Source organism: Carcharodon carcharias, chromosome 8 (genome assembly GCF_017639515.1).
Source record: "Carcharodon carcharias isolate sCarCar2 chromosome 8, sCarCar2.pri, whole genome shotgun sequence".
In the NCBI taxonomy this organism is placed as follows: Eukaryota; Metazoa; Chordata; class Chondrichthyes; order Lamniformes; family Lamnidae; genus Carcharodon; species Carcharodon carcharias.
In genome coordinates, this window is record NC_054474.1 from 76,759,317 (window position 1) to 76,780,272 (window position 20,956).

General features: G+C 40.0%; 1 long non-coding RNA gene across 1 annotated transcript in view; it reads right to left on the reverse strand.

Annotated features, from left to right (window-relative positions):
* Nucleotides 1-399: 399 nt before the first annotated feature.
* LOC121281595 overlaps nucleotides 400-20,956 on the reverse strand; it is a 63,159-nt gene continuing 42,602 nt past the window's right edge. The window contains exon 3 of the long non-coding RNA XR_005943874.1: nucleotides 400-980. This is a non-coding gene — a long non-coding RNA (uncharacterized LOC121281595). The remainder of the gene's footprint in view (nucleotides 981-20,956) is intronic.

The following is a 20,956-nucleotide window of genomic DNA, read 5'->3' on the forward strand; positions in this document are numbered from 1 at the left end:
AAGGCCTATATATGCTTTTTAATGGAGTTCATGCTGATGAATTGCAAGAACTGATTTTAAAAATTATTACATTAATAAATGCTTATAATTAACACCCTGGTGTGTTTTATATTAGGGCAGAGGAACCTCACCTGAGATTTAAAAATGACTTGGCTTTCATCCACAATTAACCCCATTTCAACATAAAACAAGCAAAATATTCATTGCATCATTATTAAGGCAAAATTTAATCAAATACAAGTTTCTTGCTGTCTAACAAGCAATCTTTAAGTTATATAAAATTAACATTCTTTGATTAGTATTTGCTTTGAATATGTCTAAGAAAGGGTAGGAACTTATTTTGAATCTGTTCCATATGAAAGGTAAAATTACAAAGAAATATTAATAGTTTGCATGAATGGAAAAGACTGTGGCAAACGGGTTTCAATACAAACAAATATGAGGTCACCCTCTCTGGATCTAAAATGGGTCAAACAAGGTCCGTTCTAAATGGTAAAGAGCTCAAAACAGTGGACGTCCAAAGAGACTTGGGAGACCTAGGCACACAGATCATTAATGCTCTATCCAGAAAGCCAGTTGGTCAAGGATAGGACTAGAGTCAATCTTTACATACATTTATATTTATTTACAGAGTTACACATTACAAGCATATCCTTCCTAACCCATCAAATACAGTTTTTAGCCTGTGCATATTTATAGGGACTCAAGCGAGTACCCAGTTAATGTCCACCACTTGCCGACAATTAAACATGATTAATATACAATTTACAGATTCCTTTCTGTCTTTGTCTAAAAATTGGAGTTAATATGCACAACCAAAAATTCAAAAAAATTATTCAAAAACCTCTACACCTTGGACAAAGTATTCCATTGCGAGACAACCCTCTTCTATGACCTCCAACAATTTCCTTGTACGTGCATTTCTTTTTATAAAACAATCAGACAGTTGGTAAGAGTAAAATACTGTGAATGCTGGGAATCTGAAATAAAAAAAGAAAATGCTGTAAAAACTCAGTTTGGCAACATCTGTGGAAAGAGAAACAGATTTAACATTTCAAGTCCTTTTGACTCTTCCTAAGACAGTTGATGACATGCATATCCCCAATTATTTTAGAGATTTCCTTTCTCTACAGAATTTGGTTCAAAACAGCAATGTCAATCCATAAGTTGCTCTTGCTCACATTTTTCAAAGGGTGTACATCATCCCACAATGAACAATTATTTACATAACACTCAATGCGTATACTATCTTCAGTGTGACCCTTGTTAAGAATCTCACTTAAAATATTTGACAAATAGAATCCCATATTCACTGCCTCCACAAAAGCCAGTGTTTCAGCATCTAAGAAAATTTTAACAACCCTTTTTATTTTCTTAGCTTCCCTATCCAAAGGACATTTCCCTTTGTCACATAAGAAATATTATGAATTCAGCTGCACTATAAAGTGCACACTGCTTGTACTTCCTGTAGCAGCACTGGATGGCAGCAACAGCAATTATTATTGTTCCATCAGTAAGATTACCATGTGAAGCATCACTAAAAATGATTGGTTTCCTGTTTCCTATCTCACCTAAGGATGGGAGTTTAAATAAGGATTTCCCCATATTTAATTTTTTCATGTCTTGTTTCCCTTAAAACATTGTCGACGTTAGAGTGTTTCATCAAAATGTGAAGCCCCAGTACATCGAAACAAGCATCTGAAATAGCCTGAGTGCCCAGCCTGTTCAACTGACCAATCAAACTTCAGAATTGCTCTGTCTCCCCTTTAGCTATAACATCATCATTCTGTGATGATCTAGCATGGTTAATTGAGCTGGAAGTAACACTCTAAATAAGATTGTTGATTTAACTCTGCTTAGTATCTAAACCAAGGCTGACTCATAGGGTGGAATTTTCCCTCGGTCGGGGGGTATTGTGTGGGGACGGGCGCGGGCGGGCGGGCGTGGACCCGATTAGCGCCCCCGATCGGGTCTATGCCGCCATTTTACATGGCCCGCCCAACGTGATGCACACCCGGAAGCGCTGTACGCTCCCTGTGCGGGCAGAGGGGGGTGTTCCCTGAGTCGGGAGTGCGCTCTTTCACGCATATGCGCAAAAGAGTGCAGAAATCTCCCTGAGGCATAGAAGTGCCTCAAAGAGATAAGTTTTAAGTTTTAAAAGGTTAATAAAGTGGAGAAATAATTTTTATGACATGTTTCCTCTTGTGAAACTGTCACATGAGCTGGGACATGTGCATTAATTTTAATAAAAATTTGTGTGAAAATTTAAAATCATTCATGAAACCTCACCCTGCTCATGGATGAGATTCCATGAAAAATGCGAAGTCCACCTGGGCTCTTCACCTGCCCGCCAACCTTAAGGTTGGATGGGCAGCTCAGGTAATTGCTTAATTGCCTTTTTAAATGGCCTTAATAGGCCTTTGACAGTTTGATGGGTGTGCAGCCAACTTAGCTGCGTGCCCGCTGAACTGAAAATCTAAATGATGCACGGTGACATCGGGACGCATGCCCGCGTCACGCCATGTCATTTTACGCCTTGATGAATGGGCCCCACACCCGCTCGCCGAGCCAAAGATTCAGGCCATAATTCTAAATGCCAATCTAATTTAAGGAATAATACATTTTTCAAATTCTGCAGTACCACCCCATAAGAATTCATCAACATTCATCATGAAGATGCCTGAAAGCTTTCCTTTATGATACCAATAAAACTTTGTAGCATCTGCTTTTCATTGAACACAAGCTATCTTTGGAAAAACAAATCTCATTGAAAAATGCCAGACTTTGGAAGCATCCCTCAGGCCATGGACACATTTTTTTTAGCTTTCATGGTTTTTCTTCTGCATCTGCTGCCTCTTTAGGTGGTTTTGAAAATATTTCTCTTTTGAAAAGTATCACCCTGCAGAAACATGGTTTTTATGCTGGTTGGTGGACACTCCCATGAATATGTGGCAAAAGGGCTAAAAGATTTTCAAGATTACTTTTCCAGTTGTGAGAAAGATAACACCTGTATCACCTAGTCACTCCTCAAAACCCCCAGCTACTATCTCCATTTTAACGTTATAAGCCCCACCTACAAGCACTTTTACACTATAAAGCCATCTGTGGCAAAACTCGTTGCCCCTCATCTAGTACCTCAGAATAAACTCCAACCTTTTTCCAACTATCTAATTCATTTTGTTTTGTGTTCCTATTAGTTTATCCTCAAGTTTATGGGCAGCCAGCAAAATTTCACCTTCATGAGGATTTCTGTTCTTGGTTCTGTTCCGAGACTCTTCTGGAGCCCTTATTTTATTGTGTAATTTATTCAAACTATGATCTCTGCTTGCATTTTGATGTCTTTTGGGGCTGCTGCAGAAAGATCTCCCTCTTACACTAGAGGATGCTCTTTCTGTGGTACATGATTGTTTTCTGATGCAAGAGACACTTCCAAGCTCACTATTAGAACTTGCATTACACTTTCTTGCTCTTGATTCTTCCACCTTATTCTGCCATTCCATGCTTTTTGGCCATTATCCTGAACATTAAACCAATATTTAAACTTGTCAGTCACTTTTCCTGTATGTCCCACAATTGTCATGTCCCTCCATTCATTAGACCCCTTGAAATAGATATACCTGAATGTCTGGGTAATTTGAATGTGACAGCTCTGTCCTGTGTGTCATCATCACTCACATTACCATTATCCAGCCCTTGATCTATTGCATTCTGTTCCTCAGGACCGTCATCACAAAACCCTTGAGCATTTGAGGTACAAAGTGCCTTGCTTACTGAGCAAGAGTAGACAATTGTAATTAATTGCAGTTAATCATGAGGCATGATTCTTAATGGTTTGGCTGCCATGTCTGATAAGTACTGTCATACCATCATGGCCTATTACGTTACCAGGGCCTTTCTAATACATATGAATCTCTTTTCCATAATATATCAAGTCTCCTGAATTAAATTCTGTCTCAGGTGGTTTTATACAAACCTGGGAGTTCTTTGTATTGTCTCCTAAATCTCAGCCTTCATGAAAGCCATCATCCTGCATATAAAGGATTCAAATATGCAGGAAAAATTGAACTAATTGTCATGCCTTCTAGAGCAGCTGCTATCGTACAGCACAAAAGGCAATTTAGGATTTTCCCCAGAGATCAACTGATAGGGACTAACTCTCCAAACAACTGGAGTTAATTCTTTGCATGAAACCATGTCGGGGCAGTTGAAAGCTTGCAATCTGGTTCATCAGCCAAAATTTTGTGCAGCATTTCATCAATCGCTGCGTGATTCCTTTCACAACACCCATTGCTAAAAGAACTTTCAGCTGTGGTATTATGGCCATGATGTTCACATTCACACACATGTCTCAGAATATGCCATTGACAAAGTTCCCACAATTTTGAGTCAGAAACTTTCCTGGTCCCCAAGTCCAGTCCCTATCAATTTCTCCATGAGTTGGTCTATAATATCAGCTTTGCTCTTAGTAAGAATTATTGTTGAAAGACTAAATCTGGTAGCCAGGTCTACAAAATGCAGAATGAAAATATTTCTGTCTTTCTCCCTTGCCCTTATATTCATGGCGACCACCTCATTAAACCCAAGTACAAATGTAAAGCTTACAAAAGACCATGGCAGCATCCTCTGATGCCTTTTGCAGACTTTGGGAAGAATTTTGCCCTTGATGGGCGGGCGGGCCCCACTGGCTCGGTGGCGGGTGGGCGCTGGTTGCCACCGCTGAAATGGACCCCGCCGCCATTTTAAGTGGACAGGCCAATTAAGGCCTGCCCAGCGGGCTGCCCGACAGGAAGCCTTCCTGTGCGGGTGGGGGGGGGGACGGATTCCCCAACTGTCGGAATGCGCTGTTTCGCACATGCACGCGAAAGAGTACACATCTCACTGAGACTAAGTGCTGACTCAGGGAGATCACTGACAGTGTTTCAAACTTCAAAAATAGAATAATAAAAAAATTAACATATCCCCTTCATGTGACAATGTCACACGAGATGGGACATGTTAATAAATATGACAAACTTTATTAAACTTTTTAAAAAAAGACAAGAAACTTCATCCCACCGGTAGATGAGGTTTCATGTTTTTTCAGAAACCCGCTGGGGCTCCTGGCCTACCTGCCAGCTTTAAGGTTGGACGGGCAGGGCCTTTAATTGGCTTAATGATCCTGTCAATGGCCTCAATTGGCCATTGACAGGTCGGTGGGCAGACAGCTGGTTTTGCTGTGACCCCGCCTTCTTGACTATTTAAATGGGGCGGGGTTTCCTGCACCATTTTCGTATCGGCGAGCGGGCCCCACCCCCAGCTTGCCAACGGAATAATTCTGCTCTTTGTGTTTTTCACTAATGTCTTCTATTAGCTTCATATACTCTTCATCAAGCACATCTGCTTCCTTCAATAGGATTTCAAACCTTTGTTTATGCAATTTTAATTGAAATGCTTTTTTTCTCTTTGATTCTTATCACTTGATGCCATTAATGTTTGTCTAACACTCTAGTGAGAAATATTAGGTTTTGTTAAGGAGATACAATAATGCCCTTAGTGGGTAAATGGCAGATTCACTGACTTTCCAAAAAAAAATTGCCTTATCATGCTCCATCTCAAGTTTTGTTTGTACGTTTTTCATAGAAGCTTTACCCAACAGCATAGGTATTTCACTAGAGACTACATTAGTAATTATAAAATGGCTTACTCCAGTCATTTTACATGGCTTTACAACTTTCCTTTGTGACCTCAATGTGCACTTATCACCAAACCAAAATCAAGTTGTACTTTTATATTTCCCAATCTTGCATTGATTCTCACTTCTTAATGAAGCAAGATAAATTTTAACCAATACTGTTCAAATGCAAATACTACCTAACACTGCACTATTAAAGGAGTCTGTGACTAACACATTCATCACAGGACCAAAACTCCATGTCCAGTATAATTTATCCAGCTTTATCATTATTTTCTTCCTCTTTCTGAGAATTTTCTGCATCAAGCATCATTTTGAGGACCCTGCTTCTCCACTTTGAGAATTTCGCCACGTAATAATGCTTCAAGCCACACCTGAAACACCTATTAACTGTTCCTTTGGCACTCTTGGGATTCATTCACCTTTTATTGCTGCCTAATTCTGTCTTCTGCCATAATAGCCAGATCTGATAAAAATGCTTTCATCCTTATTCTGCCTACCTTTAATGACTTGAGGAGACTTGACTGAAACATATAAGATCCTGATTGGTCTTGACAGGGTGGATGTAGAGAGGATGTTTCCTCTTTTGGGAGAACATAGACCTAGGGGTCACTGTTTAAAATTAAGGGGCTGCCCATTTAAAATGGAGGTGAGATGAAATTTTTTCTCGCAGAAGGTAATGAGTCTTCGGAACTCTCGTCCTGAAAAGGCAGTGCAAGCGGAGTCTTTGAATATTTCTAAGGCAGAAGTGGATAGATTCTTGGTAACCAATAGGTTATCGGTAGTAGGCAGGATGCAGATTTGAGGTTACTATCAGATCAGCCATGATCTTATTAAATGGCAAAGCAGGCTCTTGGAGCCAAATGGCCTACTCCTGCTCCTTGTTCATTTGTTCCATTGAAGCCTGTGTCCAGTATCTGCACCAGCTCAATTCCGGTAATCATCAAATTCTTCAATGTTTGCATTACCACAAAATGTCCCAGTTGTTCCACCAAGGCTAAAGGAAATGATTGTTTCCCTGGGAATTTTCTCAAGGCAGTGAACATCTTATCCAACTATACTTCTCCATGGGGTCTTCCTCTGTGAGAATCAAACATCAGTTAGAAACAGGAGCTTGGCCATATGATACATCTTAGAACAATCCTGCAAATTAAATGCTAGTACTGATTCAGGAACCCCTAATTGAATTTTGTCAATCCTTTATGCAATCTGTTGGTGCTCCATAATATATTCCTGCATGGAATTACCAGCTTCTTTCTCAAATCTATCAAAATTGGCTATGAATAATAGACATTTAACAGATCATCTTTCTTGTAAATTTCATCCAAGAATTGAAATAGAATGTCTGAACCTTCACTCTCCAGGCACCCAGCTCACAAAATACTTTACTTCTGGTAGGAAGTGACAATGCCAAAGTCATACCTTGTTTCTCCTTTATGTAGGATCATAACCTGTGTCCACATATGCACTTCATTCTTCAAATGGTCATATGGCTTAGACTCCAACAACATTGAAGGGTTATCATAGTCCAACAAGTTACACTTGCATTTTACAATTTTTCATAATAGATACCTGGATTATAATTTTCTGTCTTTTTTTTAGATTCCAACTTTAGGCAATCATCCTTTGCTACCATGTTCTATTTCAGGAAGCTAACTGGCAAAAGGCAGAACTGGAGCCAATCTTCACATATTTTTATACCTATTTACATAGTCATACATTACAAGTATACAGCCCCTAACTCAACAACCACAATTATAGTCTGTGCCTATTTACAGTGTTTTGGCCAGGTGAGGAGAATAAAGGTTCCCCTTTATTCAGTTTCCTCAGTTGGTTATAACAAAGGTTTTTAAATTTCTTTTCCCCATAGGTTCCTTTTCCAGTCCAAATGTATTTACTTTTTAACAAGGAGTCACTCAAACCAGGTTTTCTGGAGTCAAAGAAAGAGGAAGTTTATTAGCTATTAAACCCGAAGTAAAATAATAAAAGTCACGATGACTCACAAATGCACAACTATCAGGAGAAAATTTAGAGACCAAATAAAAGTTAAAAGAATATACAGTTAAGTCCTTTGCTTTGTCCTTGAGGTGTAGCAGTTAATTGGATATTACGTTAACTTTTATTTGGACTCTAACTTTTCTTACTTCTGATATGTGCGTGTGTGTGTGTGTGTGTGTGTGTGTGTGTTGTCGTGTTTTAAAATTATTTTTCCTGGGTTTAGTAGCTAATAAACATGCTATCTCTTTGAGCTGTTCAATGCTGTGGCTGTTTCGAGTTAGCTGTTTCCCTTTAAAATCCTGGAGCTGAAGGGAAGTCTAGGTAACTGCACTTTGCTAGAGACACTTTGCTTTCTTTTAATTCTGTGACCTATCTCCTAGAGATTGATGGGTTTCTCCTGAGGTTCTTTCTGATGGACAGTCACTATCTCTTGGGTTGGATTTTTATACAGTAGAGACAGGGCTTTTCTTAACTTAAGAGAGAGAGAGAAATAGAGATAGATAGAGTGAGTGAGAGAGACAGAGAGAGAGAGACATAGATAGAGTGTGTAAGAGAGAGAGAGAAAGAGAGATTCCTTAGTGTTCCCTTCAGCAGCTTTTCCAGATGACTTTGATGGCTTCGCTCTGTGACTGGCTTGGCAAAGCCAGTTCTTAAAAACTTCCTGTCTGTATATTCTCAAAAGGGATTTGATTAACCTGTCTTTGCAGTAACTTTTGCAGAACAAGTAATCACATTTTGATTTCGCACCTCAGAAACATTTGACATTTTAAGATAGTAGAAACCAACAGGAGATGGGGTTATTTCTTCCTCCACAGGGGGGTTTGAGTGTGTGTTGGTTGTAAATCTGGCTTGCTAGCAGTTTCCCATTGTCTTGATAGGATTTTAGTTGAGTAAAGTCCAGCACTTTCCATTTTTAATATCTTACTTAGCGTTGAGTTTCAATGACTCTCTCTCTTCATACTTCCTTTGTGGGGGGGCTGTGGTGACGTGGGGTGGGGGGGGGTGGTGGTGTGCACTCTCCTTTACCTTGGATTTACAAAGCAATTTGTGCTGACTTATTTCAAAAAACAGAGTTTCAGTTGAAGGTTTTTTGAAAAATATAATTTTTCAAAAAAATAAAAAGCTATGATTTCATGACATATTATTTAAATCTGGTTGGTTAGCAGTTCTCATTTTCTTTACTGTTGATTAAAGTTAATCACTTTGCATTTTTAATCTCTTCCTTAATTAGAATGTTGGGTTTTTGTGTCTGTCGGTTTCGTTTGAAATGTCTCCCTCTCTTCACACTTCCTTTCGGAGGGGCTTCTTGTCTGCTTTTCTCACGTTCACCAACACTGGCAGGAAGGTGTTGTTAAATGTATAACTAAGAGAAGTTTTTATGCCGGAAACAGGCTGATAAATTTAACAATACATAATGCAATGTGCTTTAAAACATAACTGCAGGTCGGGACCATTAACGCCCCACACAAACCGTCTGGGTGCCTGCCTGGGAGATGTTCACAAGGGCAGCCAATTAAGAGGCCTCCTCCAGGCCCACTGTCCAATTAAGGATGGCAGACAGGTTCCTGAGGCTGTAGACCGAAGCAAAGGACCTGCAGCCATGGAAGAATGGCAGCCTTACTGCAAGAGGATAGAGGACCATGAGGGCACTTCCATCTTGTGGAACCCTCAGAAGAAGGTGAGGAAAATCCCTTCAGAGGATGGCCGATGACAGCAGCTGTGGTCTGCTGATAGCTGTAGATCCAGTGGAGGTTGAGTGCGGGCCCCACAGGCCAGCTGCCGGCCAGCCACCTCTTGTCCTAGCAGCATCACCAATCAGTCCACAGAGGAGCAGTTAATTAGGCAGGTTGGCTGCCTGCTGCTGCTGACTGGGTAATGTTGCAATGATGGCCCACCTCTGGCCTGGAGGTGAAATGCATTGTTCTGTTGACCCGATGTCAAGTTTTGTGAAATTCCTCCTGGTCCCACCTGCCCACCTGTAATTCCACCCAGCAGGACTAGGAAGAATGCGCCTTATGCGCTCACTTTTACCTGAAATATGAAATGATGACCAGATTTGGGTAGGCATTTCTGACAGTGAATTTCCTTGGGTGCTCTCCCACTCCTCTGGCACATGTTTCACTCCCAATATGTATTTTTTCAGATTCCATCTACAGAGCTGTTTTTTTTTTTGCCCCATCTGCATCCCAATTTTCAAGGTGAAAACCCTTTCTCCCTGTTGCCTTTACATTATCCTTTATTATCAGGACTGCCTCACCTCCTTTTCCATTTTGCATATCTTTTCTAAAAGTCAAGTACACTTGTATATTTAGTTCCAGCCTTGGTCACCCTGCAACAACGTCGGAGCAAGGATTGCATCAGATTTTGATATCGGAATGACGCTAATGCTGTTCCTCTCAATGAAAAGAAAAAAAAGTAATAGGCAGGGAAGAAAAATTAAATCAGTAATTTGCAGCACAGGACACTGCTCCAGCCTATCTTCCAGACTTAAAAATTGGCTGAGATTGAGATGCTGATAAAGAAACACTCTGCAATTATCCAAACAATTGAAACAAGAAATATACTTGGAGATTTGAAGTTCCAATGTCTCCACAGGACCAAGAAAGAAGCTTTTAATTTTGTTAGATTCTAAGGGAAACTGCACTGTACAGAATAATATTAGATAATCTTGATACTTTACATTAAACACAAAGGCAGAGTTTTAGTGATTATGGGACATTTAGGACAATGCTGATTGCAGGAATGGGATAAGTTACTGAAGAATTCTGCTTTAAGGATTCAGAGCTCCACGTCCAAGCCAACTGGCAAATGAAACATTGTCATTTAAAATAATGACTGTGGTAAAGAACACTTGCAGCATAATATTAAACCCATAATTAAATGTTGATTAACCTCTTACTGCTCTTTTTGCTCCAATTCTTCTTGGCACCTGAAACCCTTAAATCCCTACCCTTTGTTATGTTAAGATATGTGTATGCGCCAGGTGGAAAAGTTCATTTTGTGCATGAAAAAGGGACAAACTCACATTTGTGTAAGCAAGATGACAAAATAATAATTAAAAGCCCCATTTTCAAACTAAACACATATATTTTACAGGCCAGGTTTTTCATGGTCTTCCTACTTTTGAGAGGGTGTTATCTGGCAAGGATGGGCAGATTCCAGTGAGTTACAAGTTTCCAGCAGTAAGAACTTAATCAACATTTAATTATGGGTTTAATATTATGCTGCAAGTGTTCTTTACCACAGTCATTATTTTAAATGACAGTGTTTCATTTGCCAGTTGGCTTGGACATGGAGCTCTGAATCCTTAAAGCAGAATTCTTGAGTAACTTATCTCATTCCTGCAATCAGCATTGTCCTAAATGTCCCATAAGCACTAAAACTCTGCCTTTGTGTTTAATGTAAAGTATCAAGATAATCTAATATTATTCTATACAGTGTAGATTCCCTCAGAATCTAACAAAATTAAAAGCTTCTTACTTGGTCCTGTGGTTTCCCTAAAGGCAGTTTCTAATTAAATATTCCTCCAAGTTTGTGCTTACCCATATGGAAATGCTTGTGTTAAGACCATAGCTGATGTTAATTGTTGCACAAACCAAATCCCAGAGAGAAACTTGGCTTATGGGCTATACCCTTTTTTTTTGTATTCTGAAAGTGAGAATGGGATGTACTGATCTCAGCAGTAAGAAGTCCAGTAATAGGTTTGGGATTTTAAAAATTAAAAGTCAAAGTCTTATTAACAAGAATAAAAGAAAATTAAGCATACAAGATTACAGATACACCGTCAAACTTAGTCTTATAAAACATTTCCCCAAAAAGACTCTCTACATCCCTTATAGACGTTTAACTATAAAAAAACCCAGTAATATTACCCAACGCAAACTGCTGTGGTTTCAATAAAGGCATACCACATGACCCATAACTCGCTTCCACTCTGCTGTGAAAATCCAAACTTCAGAATAAAACTGCTCTTTACAGCCCAAGACTTTTCTGGCTTGACTGGATAGTTGATTTAAACTTCATCTTCTCTCAGCCATAGCCCCAGCTATAAATCCAGTTGTTACATCTCATATCTCACAGCTCAACAGCCCAACAGTTCAAACAGCTACAGCCCCACCCGCGCCAATCTCTCCACAGTAACTCTAAAATACCTTTTTTCCCCTTTCATCTGAAGTTCCATTGTTTTCACACATCTTTGAAACTTAAACCCTTCCACATATAAGATCTTTCATGTTTCCATCTTGTCTTTACTTTCAGGTCAAAAAAAAATAATATCCCTTCTATTTACTAATGAAAATCCTGCAAGATACAAACATGTCTCTTTACACCTCTGACTCCCCTTTGACATTCAAGCTCTCCACTTATCTAAAAATGTAAATGTTAGATCTAACATATGTACTTGTACGTCAAACCTAACATCTCTATTCTTTCCATGCTTTACATGCTTCAGACAACCTGTCTCCTATTAATCTCTGCCCACCTTAATTAAATCAGACACACACAGCCTTTTCACAGAATAACACAATATTCCGCCAAAATATTTTAAAAATCCATTTCTCACACCTGTCATCTACTGAGACTTTTAGGTTGATACCACATGATGGTGTATTATAGTTAATCTTACTAGAAAGGTAAGAATTCTGAAATCTGATCAACTTCAACAAAGGGCAACTAGGCTTCCAATGTCTGTGAATCAAAAACATTGGTGTTTATGGAGGAAAGAATGCATAATACAAGGACAAGAAGAGCTGATGATTGGGTACCAGTTTATTAATAATGAAGAACATTCACTGAGAAAAGTAGTAAATTGAGCTGGCTTGTACCTGAAGATTGCTGCAGGTTGTCAGTCAGTCTCTAATGCAACAGGGAACTCCCACAAACTGTGACTTTTCACCACGTACACATGATGAAATGATTTTCTGCCATATTTCCATCTTCCTCCTCTCTTTAGCACTAGGTGTAGATTCTTGTATATTCCCTACATTTACTTCAAATTGTATTAGTTTCTTATTGGACATCAATAAAATTGCTGGATTCAGATGACCACTTGACACTTTGTAATCAACATTTCAGTATGTTGAGCTGTTTATATAATCTACAATAAAATCTGATCGCCACATTAGATATGCTCCACGTTACTTTGAGTAAAGCAGATGATTTGTGTTACTTTGTATAGGTTCTCTTGAGATTAAAGATTATGGGCAGGGTTTTTGTTTTGGGTTCAGCGTCTTGACATAGGAATCCTTTCTGTGTCCCAACTCTGCATAGTGTGGACAAGGTGCACCCAATACAATTTTTGGTGGATTGGCCAATTAATGGCCAGAGGGGGTGTTCATCGTCCATTTAAGGGAGATGGTTTCCGGGCACTGGAGGCCCTCCAGCTGTGAGGAGGTTGCAGCCTGCCAAGGCAAGTAACGGGGAGAAGAGTCACCTTCTCAGCACTTATAAAACTTTTGAAATTATCAATGACCATAGCTGCCAGATAGCCTATGTGCAGGAGGAGCCCCTCCACTGAGCGACCAGAAGTAACTTGTAAGTTGGCTGCAAGGGATAAAGTGTACATAGTGAAATGAAGGTCTGTGCCGGGAGGCCCACTCTTTTCACTGACCGTGTTTCAGACATTACAGGGGGCCCATCTGCAGCATGGGAGAGGGGCCATAGTGGACCCCTTAACGGCCTCAATTGTCTACGCGCCATCTCACCCTTGATTGAGCATCCTTAAAAATATCCCAGATATGGTATCATGCTAACAATCTGGCACGCTGTCCAGTGGTGGGAAATTCCGGGCCCATCTGCACCCATTCCAGCTTCTGGCAGGCTTACAAAAGTCTGTCCCATGTGTTTGGAATTTCATTCTGAACCGGACAGTTGCCCCTCTTCAAACAGATATCACTGACTCTTCTTCATCACTTCTCCAGGGTGCTGTGTTTCAACTTTGGATCTTCCCAAGGTATCTGCACATGTTGTTCTGCAACAAACTGTTAGATTGCCCATGGGAATAAATAGGCAAAAACTAGTTCTCAGAAGAAATAAAATAAATTCAACCTGTAAAGTTTCTTATAAAATTATTATAATTTGCCTTCAAGTCCTGCAAAGAGATGGCTTATAAAGTTACTTCATGAATTAGTGCATACCAGTTGCCATTGATAATGTCCTATGTCAAAAGAATGAAGACACATTGCCACACTGATGATACACCATGAACAACCTGAAACAGCTAAGTTATGCCTCTGACAGTTACACACTGTTTAATGATAAGATAATTAGTAGCTCCCATCTGTAGACTATTATCAGAGACTATGTACCGTCTGTCATTGTTGGCAGTAGCTCTCTGGTTTATCCAGCTGTAGTTTTGATCTTCCACTGAACAATTAAGGTTAAGATAGCCTTGTTCTGCTTGATCCAGCAGATATGTTGGAAAAATATGTAACACAATAGCCGAGATTTTACGCAAGTTTGCATTGGTTTTATCAACACAGTTGAAGTGGAAAAGATCATGGAAATTTAAACACAAATTATGTTGAATGTAAATTGAGTTTCCGCAGTCTCTAATGTTGGTTTAAAAAACATTCCGCTCAAGGCTGGTCCCACCAACTAAACTGGCCACACCCTTAGATCTTCAGCCGTATTTGTAAAACTAACCCAGGTAACCACTCTTAAATACGTTCAAGAATATTTTTTAATGCAAAGTAAAGCCATGGATATGTTCCGGTGTGCTGATGCATTGCATTTGCTTATTAAATACTTTATATTGGTGGTTATGCAAATGGATGTGATAGGAATGTGAAATATAGGACAGAATTTTGGGTTTTGGGTCAGGGCTCCAATGATTTTTCCCCAATTGAGTAATTAGTGGCCAGAGGGCAGGATCGCCATCCAAATAAGGCCAGCATTGGCCCAGACCAATGAGAGCACCTCCAGCTCAGTTCAGGTAAGAAATAGTGAGAGGTTGTCTCCACCTTGATACTGGACAATTCCAGTCAGCCTCTGACATTAGACCTTAATAGTCTTTGAAGACCCCTTAATTACCCAAATAATTTGCAGGAGGGCAACTCTTCCAACTCCCATCCCACTCTGGGAAAATGGTCCAGGATGGTGCCAGCAAAATAGCATGTCAGCAAATGGTGCATGTTTTGGAGTCCGGCCACCCCTGTACACCCCACCTCTCCCATCTCTCCATCTGTAGTATAAAGGGTTAATGTTGAATATGTAAATATATAGCCTACATCATCTGTGGCATAAAATCACATGATAACATAGCATGGAGAGAGATAGTTCTATGTAGAGCTTTGTGTAGAGACTACCTTGTAAATGGTTAGCATAATGTTTAATAAAAGATATAGTTTGCTAACAGTTCTACCTCCAGTCCTATCAGTAAGTCCAGGACAATGACTACCACATATCAGACCAAAACCAACAATAACAGACCAGTTGGGGGAAAAGCTCCTCGTCATAATGTCAGTTCTGAAAAACAGCACAATTACAAGCACAATTTGCTCCAAGTTTGCCAGTTACATCCAAAATAAAAATTCTATCCTAGGGTGTTTACATGATGTCACCCACCATTTCTCAAAGCAGCATCAAGCCTTCTCCACCACAGCATCACTCCTGTGGATTATGTGAGGTGGCATTAGGCTGCCTAATAGAAGTCTCCAGGCATGCAGCAAGTTGCAGTTGTCTTCTAGGAGCAGGCTGCTATGAAAAGAGGATGGCTTCAGTTTATAGTGCACCGTGGAGAAGCACCAGAATGGGTGAATGAAAGCCATGGACAGCGCTATATGAGGAGGGTTTATCTGGCCTGTAAATTATTTGTGTGGTTGGATGGCCTGAGAGGAGATAATAACTTGAAAGCATGCATCTTCCTAATACGTTGAGAATGTAACTTCCAGAATGTCAATGTCACAAGCCTACACACATTTATTTCAAATAGCTACATCACAACTTGGCAAGCAGATGGTAGAAAGACTTAAAACAGGATCAGAAAATTGGGCACATTGATTTTGGGGAAGATAACAGGTGAAACTTGCTTTCTACCCAATTTGAAGTTTGTTAGGAAATGTAGACAGTTTAAGTAAGTTATATTTGCATTTGTGGGTATTTAGAATGAGTTTTATCTTTAAAGTTTAAGTTTGATTTGTATTTCTGTATTTGTGCATTAAGAAAAGGTTAAGTTGAGTTTTAGTTTCACTTGAAACCTGGGATCTAGTTTCATTTTGAGGGAGGCAGCTGGTCTAAATCTCTGTTTGTACAACTGTATTTCTAATGGATTTTACGACTCTTGGGGAGAAGTTAAAGCAAACTCAAAAGTAGAAAAAACTGTGCTGTTGCCTGGAGGGGTCCAGAGAGGCAGGACCCTCACCCCCCGGCCCCACCCCTCACCGCGCCACACAAACACACACAGAGAAAAAACTAGAAGAAGCAGTTTTTCAGTTAGAAGCTGTTGGCAGAAGAAGCAGGTTTCCACAAAGAAACTAAAGAATAAAGTCCTCAAATCCAGGGGAGCGGAACAGGAGAAAGACCCAAGAAGGCTTTCTAGTCCAAGGAAGGACAGGAACCTGGAAAAGGTCCTGTTAAGTGAAGTTAAGAGTGAGGAGCAGAAGAAGGCTCCAAGCTTCAAGCTTAAAGAGAGAAAGCTGCAGGAAGGTTATTAGACATTTTTTTTTGAAGGTTATTAGACTTAATTTCTGCTCTGAGGAAGTGGATGGTGGGGCAATTAAAAATTATGGAGGGCAGAAGGAGGATATTCATCCTATTGTGCCTATGCCAGCTTCTTAAAAGAGCTATCCACTTGCCCTGTTGCCATAGTCCAGCATTTCTTTTCTTCTTCAAGTATATATATCATTCCTTTTTGAAAGTTAGGAATCTGCTTCCACCAGTCTTTTAATTAATTTCAGATCATAATAATTCACCATGTTAAAAAAATTCTCCTCATCTCCTTGTTGGCTCTTTTGCCAATTATGTTAAATGTGTCATTTGGCAGCTGACCCTCCTGCCAGTGGAAACAGTCTCTCATTGTTTACTCAGTCAAAATTCTTCAGGGGCATTGGCTTGGGATTTTACTAGATCTCTGGGGATGGGCTGGCGGGGCCTCCCAGGGAAGGTTGGTAAAATGGCAGGAGAAGGCATTGGGAGAGAAGCTGTCATATTTCAAGAGGCAGGATAGCAGCGGTTCGACTGCTCGCCAACTGGAGGTGGGCAGCCACTTACTCCAATTAACTGCTCTATTAACATCCATGTTATGCCCCACCAGCACCAAAATGGTCCCTTGCCATGTGGTGAGACCACTAGGCACATCAAAATTGCCTCCCAGCGACTTCCCAGGGGTAACCTTCTTTCTCGCATGCTTCATGTCCCACGGAAGGGGACTTTCTCTGTAAGAGTGCATCTGGATGTCTTCAGCTTCAAATACCAGTTAGCTTTCAACTGTTAATTTGTGAATTATTCCTTTCTCACTTCTAGTCAAAGAGTGCTACGATACATCACTTGACTTGAATGAATGATGTGGCATTCTTCTCAACGGTTGCTAACGTCACAATGTGATCATGTGACGTGGCACTGGCTTCTCAAAGCAATATCAGCTTCATCTCTGGGAATTAGTCCCAGACTCGGTTTCTGTCCTCTAGATTTGTGATGACTCAGGTTGTCCCTGTGGGCCGGATGCAGAGTGGATTAGATTTTCATTAAACTCCTAATACCTGGATCATAATATCCAAATATGTTACAGTGCTAACTATTTCCTCCACACAATATAAAATGCAGAAATTTCATTAACTCTTCTGTCTTTACAAAGGTGAATGCTAGAAGCCAGAGAACTGATGCTGAATCGTATTTCACAGATGAGTTATCAGCAAACATTCTCCTTAAGGTTTCTTGCTGCTTTGTACTCAGTAATAAGCTTTGAATTACAGATTGATGAACTTTCTTTGTGAATATAGAATTATGAAGCTATTTTCTAGCAATCAACTAAAATGCTATTTCAATTAGATTGCAATGATTATATCGAAATGTAATTTTTCTTTGTGATGTTAAATATTCACTCCCTCCCCCACCAGCACACAGTGGCTGCAATGTGTACCATCCATAAGATACACTGCAGCAACTTGCCATGCAAGGCTCCTTTGGTAGCATCTCCCAAATTTACATCCTCTACCACCAAGAATAAGGGCATCAGGTGCAATGGAAAACCAGACCTCCAAATTACCCCACAAATCACACATCATTCTGAGTTGGAAATTTATCGCTGGGTCAAAATCCTGGAACTTCCTTCCTAACAGTCCTGAGAGGGTATCTTTATCGCACAGAATGCTACAGTTCAACAAAGCAGTTCACTGCCATCACAAGGATAACTAGGGTTGGGTAGAAATTCTGGCCTTATTGTCAGCCATGAATGAATAAAAAAAAGTCACCACACATCAACTGAATGGGCCTTCTGCACTGTCAGGTGAGACATTAACTGTTGAAAATTAAAAGCCTTCAAAATAGCAACAGGCCAAATTTCATATACATCTTATTAAAAATGAATGAATGAGAGCGGTTACAATAAAACAATGTATTTACATAACAACTAACCAAAATTACTTCACTGCCATGATTTATCATCTTAACACTTCAATGAGATTTTGTGGCAATCATTCCCCACACTCATTATATTTTATGCAATGTGGTAACGTCCTCATTAAACTCTTCAGTAGAAAAAAAACTCATAAATCGTAAAACTTAAATCCCAATTTTAATTCAACCAGGGCTGAGGCAAGCAGCAATCTGTAAACTGTAAGTCACAGGAAGCTGTTTCAGAAGGGCTTTGCGATTGGTGGAAGGGATATGTGGAGAGCTTGAAGCATGGAGGCCTAAATTATCTCCTGTTCCTTATCCTTTTATGGCTTTGATTCCTAACAGTGCAGTCTTGCAGTGCGGGTTAGGAGAATGCCAGGGCCTGAGCTGAGAGCACAACATGCAGTCCAATGGGTAAAGCTGCTGCCAATCAGTCAAGTGTAGTGGGGCAGAGGTGGGTGGGGTTTCGGACAGCCATGAAGCACACTACACACTGGCCATCCAAGTGGTGGCCAGCACTCTCCTGCATGTGTGAAGGGGCCTTCAGGCTTAACCAAGGGAGATTCTTAGTACACATAAGCTAACCCACACGTTTCTTTCTTTGATCCTGCAGGAGCAGAACCTCAGGATCATGGAGCCTGCTGATTTAGCGGTATGTCTCATGACTTACAGAAAGCAGAGAAGAAGAAGAAGAGAGTGGCGGAGGCACCTGGCTTGGCAAAAGGAGGAGCACCGCCCTCAAGATGAAGGGGCAGCAGGGCCTGCTGCACACGCAGCTGAAGATCCATAGAGAGCCGTCGCTCATAGGTGCCTCAATAGACTGAGGATGATTCCACCTACTGTTTCAGTAGGGTAATCTTATGAAGAAATGTGCTGCTTCAGCCAAGATTCATGCTAACTGCAACATAGGTTTGGATTTTATAGATTGTAGAATTTGCAAGATCTAGAGATCCACATGGAACACAGGTTTCAATCATTAACCATTGGGGAAAAGCTTTGGTTTACTTAGAAGAAGTAACTATGTTGCTAATGCAGATCAATCCAGCAGTTCTCCGATTCATACTGTTAGATGCATTAAACGTAATTCATTGAACACCAACTCTAAATAATTACAGGTGCAGCAGCAAAATATATTGCCATAAATATATTAAACGTTCATTACACAATGGTAAACAAACTCTCCATAATTCATTGTCAAAAATTGAGTTTGCCATGCACAGTTTTAATTTTAACCTGAAAGATCACTTTGCAACATAGTTGTCTCAGCATTTGGTCTTTTGCCTATATTTGGAATATTCTGCTTTGTCAAATCTTCTTGAATCCGGGCTTGGCAGCTTGATTATTTTGGATTGGTCACTGTTGTTGGGGCCTGTTGATGCATGATCTCTTTTGTTAAATTTCTACCGTCTCAAATCCTTCTAAGGTATGGATTTCATCTGTTAGTAGCTGTTTTAAATATAGTTCTGCTTTATTTGATTCAGCGTTGTCCCTGCCATAAGTGGCTTGAGCATTTTATGCTTTATGGAAGTTGACTCACTCTAATTGAATAACATAACTTGAGAGTGTAACAATACCCCATTACAACATTGATATTTGTCTTTTACATATGTGCTTCTTCAATCCCTCTAAAAATAGATCACTTGTTGAGGCAAAGCTTGATAAATCATTAAGCTGCTTTATTTCACAATGAGCAAGCATATAGAGCAATATCAATACTTAGTCCAATTAGTACAATTTACCTTTGCATGGTTGTGCAAAATAAAGAAGCATCTCCACAATGTGGGTATTTTATTTGATTTAAACAGAAGGCATTTGAATTATTATTATTCTAAATTTCTGATTTGAATGTGAATAAAGTTTTCACAGGTCATGGTTTAAAAGTCTGACTGTCACTGCAGTCTTCATACTTCAACTGGTTTCTGCCTGTATCCCTTCAGGTCTCCATCTCAGAAGTCTTTCCAACACACTGGGTTTTAGACAACTTTTCAACCAATCAGACATGCTAATGAATTGATTATTGTTCAGACTCTAGATGAAACAACTTCTCTTTGGCACATAAATCAACATTTCTCCATGTGATTCATTCTGATTTGCAAGAATACACCTTGCTGAATGTAGCATAATATTCAAAATAACCTATTTTGAAATTCTTTTTGTAGGAAAATGAAAAATCCCGAAAAGTGACTGCAGGAATGATGAAGGCATTTCAATGGGTGGGCTTGAATTGTAGGTGCAAAACTTAAGGACAAATGTTAACTCCCTTCGCTGGGCAGGAAGAGATCGAGAATTGGTTAAATGGGCAATAATGTTTGGTCCTGGCCCCTCAAGCAAGTTTTTGTTGAAGCCACCCTCCCAAACCTGCAGTCTCTCTCAATCACACCTCTCTTCCATTGCCTGTCCAACCCCACCACCTCATCCACCAACCTGCAATGGTTCTCCTTTCCTCAACCAGACACTCCCACTACCTTCTTACAAATATCAGGGACTCAGAATTGGGAGAATATTTTGGTTTCTATGGCATGTTACTTGCTCATCAATTCTCAAGTAGTGAGACTTAGAGGTGACAATCTATTCAATAGTAACTGCAGGTTTCCAAGTGGACAATTATGCTGTTACCCACAGTGATTTCAGAGGATTTGCAGCTCAGTCACAGTAGTATTTATATAATATGCTAAGTTGGTTTTACTTATGTATTGCCAGGCTTTCTTGGAGTCTGGCAAGTCCAGAGGCCTTTAA